Below are 6,000 nucleotides of genomic sequence, written 5' to 3'. Positions count from 1 at the left end.
GGCAATTGTGTTTGTTTAATTTCAAAAGAGACGGTTGCCTTGTTTAAGGATTTCAACCTAAAGAGACACTATCAGAATAAACATGCTAACACATACGACAAGCTAACAGAAAGTGACCGCGCTGATAAAGTGAAGCAGCTCCAATCTGAACTGGCATCACAACAGCGATTCTTCACGTGGAGCTGTGAGTCAAAATTAAATCAAAAGTAAATATTACTCAGTATTAAATATTACGAAGTGGCCATGTCAATACTATTGATGTTATGAACCTGTAGACGGGACACAAACTATTCGTTTCTGAAAGATATTGTAAATGACAAGCAAAATTCACTTGTTTTAAGTTTTAATAATAACAGACAACTTTGCATTACTTATGACTCCTGTTTAAAATGTTCATGAGGCAAAAATAATTTTAAACTCATGTAAATTTAAGGTACCGTAATTTCCGGTGTGTAAGCCGCACCAGCTAAAATTCGGGAATTTTTATTTTTTTTCTTACATAAGCCGCTCCGGACTATAAGCTGCACGTGCACACACATTTTTTACAACGAAAGACAGTACACAGAGAAAGTTTTAATAACACACTTTAACATGTCTTTCTAAACATTGCCTGTGACGCAGCAGTAGTACCGCAGCAACACGGAAGTGTGCACGCGAGTTATTAACAAAGAAATACTGGACGCAGAAAGCTTTTTTAAAGTTTTAATAACATACCTTAACATTTCTTTCCAAACGCTGCCTTTGACGCGGCAGTAATACCGCAGCAACACTGATGTAACACAGCACTAATAGGGTTTGATTAAACCCAACACAATGTCATCAACATCAACTGCCTTTAGCTTAAAAGCGGCATCATATGCATTTCTTTTGTCCCCCATAATGACGGTTTGTGTATAAAAGCTTCCTGTCTTTGTATGAGCGCGGGTGTGTGCGTGATGCGCGAGACGATCTAAACACAAACTAGCACGTCTTCTTTGGCGCATTATCTCTTCTTCGTCTGTCTCGCTCTTGCTTCTTGCTAGAGCGCCCCCTGGAGGCCCTGGAGCTCCAGAGTAGACGGGACCACGAAATAAAGAAAAGGGTGACGCAACACAATGTCATCAACATCGACTGCCTTTAGCTTAAAAGCGGCATCATATGCATGTCTTTTGTACCCCATAATGACGGTTTGTGTATAAAAGCTTCCTTTCAGTAATGTCCGTCTTGATCGCGTTCTGCGTGATGCGCGAAATGTCGTAAACACAAACTATCACGTCTTCTTCGGCGCATTATCTCTTCTTCGCCTGTCTCGCTCTTGCTTCCTGCTCGAGCCTGCTGGAGGCCGGAGGCCGTAAAAATCCATAAGTACGCCGCGCCGCCATTTAAGCCTCAGGGTTCAAAGTAACCTTCTGAATAAAATGCATTAAAAGTTCACATTCATTACAACTTGTTTTTGGTGAGCAAAATGTCAGAAGAATTGAATTTAAATGCTGATTGATTGGGTTTTAATACAATGCAGATGGTCCAAACAGCGCCACTGCTTTGTGTAATCTCTGAGTCACATGGCAGAGTAAGAGAAAGGGTTTAGAGCACAGGTGTCAAACTCAAGGCCCGGGGGTCAGATACGGCCCGCCACATCATTCTATGTGGCCCGCGAAGACAAATTGTGCATCAAATTCGTGTGTCATTACTAGAATTGCAAATTGTCTTCACTTTTAATATCTTTTTTTAAAAATATTTGACCATTTTTTACCCCAGTTTTTAACAGTTTGTGCTCCGCTGTAATCCACCATTCTCGTCAGGAGGGTCCATAGGTACCAGTTTATGGTCATCAGTTCAGCCATTGTAGATGTTAGGTTCCCCCACCACCAGGCCATAGATCTTCAGTTCCTCCAGTTTACTCACAACGAGAGTTTTGACATCTTCTGGTGTTGCTCCGTCAGTTTCAATCCATACTTTGCAGTTTCTGACCTACGTTGCGAGAATCTTGTTTTCCTTCTTCAGTTTGTGTGCGTTCCAGGCTATCTCAGCATTCTTCTTAGTGAGGTGCTCATTTAGGTAAGCACCCGTTCCTTGTAGTTTCCTCCCTTGCTTCAAAAGATTCACTTTATGTTTCCTATTGACGAACCGAATGATAATTTTCGGAGCATCTTTTGGTCGTTTTTGGTTTCTTGGGAGTGTGTGACAAGCGGCAATGTTTCCTTTCTGGAGTTCCATATGCTTACTCTCGAAAAACTGTACTACCTGATTTTCAAGCGTTGACAGTTCGTCCGATGGAGAGTCATCGGTCGAGGGATCCGGAGGACCCGCGGCCCTTGCATAGGAGCGGTGTGATGTTTTAAGACCAGTGATTATGAGGTCTTCTTGTCGGGAGTACTGCTCTAGTGCATCTACTCTCCGTTCAAGCGACAGGATTTTCTCATCTTTCTCCTTGGATCATTTCTTAAGCTCCATTAGTTCAGACGTTAGCTGGAGCAGGGTGGCTTGCTGCTCTAGGAGTGTGGTAAGGTCTTGCCGTATCAAGTCAATGGATGATTTGAGTTCATCGTAGCCCTCATTTTTTTTGGGCGGCATGGCGTAAAGTTTGGAAATCTAAACCAGCTAGCCGCTTTAGCTGATTTCCTTGATAGCGTGAAGACCGGGTTCCTGAAGGTTGTGTCTCGAACACCTTTCCTTTCTTGCCGTGGACGACGGCTTGTATGCAGTTGTGCAAAGTCGTTGCAGAGCTACGCACCAGCAGAACAAGTTGGTTCTCTAATTCACCGTGCGGTATTTCGTCGTCTCTCCCAGACAGCTTGCGGATTAAAACAATATAGTCGAGAGAAAAAGCATGTTATTTTGCCTCATTCAAATCATGCAAAAACCGTCTATCACATCTTAATATCTGAACATTTAAATATGTAAACTACAGTGCAATCACACACATATTGACACAAATTGTCCATAATGAATACCATATTCAAGCATGACGGTGTTCATGTATGCACCTGGCACCAGGACACCCTAGGCCGCAGTTTGATGATTGACCTTGTTGTCGTGTCATTGGATTTGCAGCCACATGTTTGGACACTCGGGTGAAGCGAGGGACGGAGCTGTCAACTGATCACGAGGAATGCCCTCTCCGGGTCGGGGATGAGATCCTGCTCCAAGTAAAGGAGTTCAAGTATCGTGAGGTCTTGTTCACGAGCAACGGCAGGATGGAGCGTGAGATTCACAGATGTATCAGTGTAGCGTCTGCTGTGATGCGGACTCTGTAGCGGTCCGTCGTGGTGAAGAGGAAGCTGAGCTGAAAGGTGAAGCTTTTGATTTTCCGGTTGATCTATGCTCCTACTATCACCTATGGTCAAGAGCTATGGGTCATGACCGAAAGAACTAGATTCCGGATACAAGTGGCCGAAATGAGTTTCCTCAGCAGGGTGTCCGGGCTCTCCCTTAGAGATAGGGTGAGAAGCTCGGTCATCCGGGAGAGACTCGGAGTAGAGCCGCTGCTCTTCCACGTTGAGAGGAGCCAGATGAGGTGGCTCGGGCATCTCACCAGGATGCCTCCTGGACGCCTCCCTGGGGTAGTGTTCCAGGCATGTCCCACTGGCAGGAGACCCCATGGACGACCCAGGCCTCGCTCAAGAAACTATGTCTTTCCGCTGACCTGGGAACGCCTTGGGATGAGCTGGATGAAGTGGCTGGGGAGAGGGTCTGCGACCCGACCCCGGATAAGCGGTAGAAGATGGATGGATGGGATGATTTAGTGTATCCAATGTTTTTTTAAGTCAATAAATCTCCCCGCGGCTTATTCCTTTTTTTCTAAACTGTCTGTAATTTCTTCTGTAGCATCGATAATGGCCATTGAAGGTGAACTTGCTGCTCAAAACCCTGACAAATACTGACTCATTGATAATTTTTTATCTATAAAATTATCAAGTCTATTGTCAAAGAGTTTCTCTGAGATTTTAGAAAACTGGGGAGGTAGTCTATAGTTAGTAGAGCTGTGTTCGTTTCCATTTTTATGTATTGGAATAACTTGCAATTTTTATACTTTTTTCTGGAAATGTTCCTGTTTGGAATGACAGATTGACAAATGTGACCGATCTTGGTCAAAGGTTGGATGATACTATTTGTTTAACTAGAACCATATCTATATCAGAGCAATCAGTAGAGGATATCTTTTTACATCAGCTGACAGCATTGATTATTATACATTACCGTGGGAACAAGCGGTATAGAAAATGGATGGATGAAAGGATGGATAAATACATTTCATTTGACAAAAACATCACTTCTGTGTCCAAGGCAGCAGTAGTTAGATGGTGGATGGATTGACTTGACGAAAACATCACTTTGATGATGATGATGATAGAACTTTATTCATCCCACAGCAGGGAAATTCACTTGTCACAGCAGCACATATGAGTGCAAGAATAATACGAGTGCAAGAATAAAACAATTGCCAAAATTTCAAAAAAGGGTAAATAACAGACAAGGACAAACACAAGTGCCGCTAGTAGAGACGAAACACATTCATTTTATCAGGTGCCACGCATGTTGTAAAGTCTGACAGCAGAAGGAATGAAGGACCTTCCTATACTGAGGGTGCAAAAGTCTGCCGCTAAAGGAGCTGCTCAGGGATCGCACAATCTCATGGAGGGGGTGAGAGCTTAATCAACGTCCTCCTCTCACCCACTCTCACTTTCATGTCCAAGCCAGCAGTCGTTACAATGGTGCAGTGTGGTATTTCGTGTTGTTACAACAGAAATGACATTAATAAAATGACATGTATTACTATCGCTTTTCTCTGAGAAAAGACGAGATGACTGAGGCTGATCTCCTGTTAGTTCAAGACGTGCTGACTCATTCGCAGTGTCTGGGCTGTTGCATGTTTGTAACACTTGTGAAGGATAATCTAATAATTATTTACCATAAGTTACTTCAATGGACCAGTTGGTTCGACTGCAAAAACTGAGTGAGCGTTCAAATGAGACACTGAGACTATATGAATTATATTGCCGGCTTTAGTGAAAAATATAGGAAAATATTAACAGTTTTGAAACACATAAACAACATAGAAAATAGAAAAACTGTTCACACTCTCAATACATCATTGGCCAATGGAAGTTTCTATTTATCTTTTTAGGGTGCATCCAGTGTAAATTGGTAAAATAACCTCAAATTCCAATTATCACTTACATAATATTGACCCAGACAAGAACGGTTTTCCTCATCTTAAACAAGGTTATATTGGTATATGTGACTACTATTCTGAGAATGAATTTAAATCCTCTGTCACCCACCAAAATATGAATAGTGAGTTTTCCATCATTGACTTTAATGTTCGCAGCCTGAAGGCAAATTATGACACTTTAGCTTTATGTTTGACTAGTCTTGATTTCTCTTTCAAAGTAATTGGATTAACTGAAACTTGGTTGAATGACGACACTGATGAATTGTATGAATTGAGTAATTATACTATAATTACTCAATTCATACAATTCAGTAATTGAGTAATTACTATAATTACTCAATTCATACAGTTTCAAACAACAGATATGGGCAAACTACGGCCCGCGGGCCACATCCGGCCCACAGGGCCGTTTAATTCGGCCCGCCAAACCTGAATAAATTGTATTATTAATTATTTTTGTCATTTTCCCTGCAATGACTGCCCGCGCATTTACTCCCGGAAGCCGTGTCAGAAAGCTCGGTGCACACTCAAGTACGTGTACGTACTCAGTAGTACGGACCCGGCGCACTCCGCGCTCTATTTCTATCAGTGCCGAATTTAGTGTGTGGGCTGTGACGTCAGCATTCTCGTAATTCGCGCGCTGAGCTTTCAGATACAGTTTTACGCTAAAGCCACCCACAAACCTTCCCCTGGAATCCTTCCTGTAAAATGAGTGGCCCAAGGAAAAGAAAGGCGGACACTGAGTGCCGAGTGTCTAAAAAAAGAGTGGACAATTTGGCTCGACCGACGTGTGTGAGCAGACGTTCAGCCACGTGAACGTCATAGATCTAGGTTAACGGACCAAA

Source organism: Syngnathus floridae, chromosome 3, assembly GCF_059516105.1.
Source record: "Syngnathus floridae isolate MCC-2025c chromosome 3, RoL_Sflo_1.0, whole genome shotgun sequence".
Lineage (NCBI taxonomy): Eukaryota > Metazoa > Chordata > Actinopteri > Syngnathiformes > Syngnathidae > Syngnathus > Syngnathus floridae.
Note: the sequence above shows the minus strand (reverse complement) of the source record.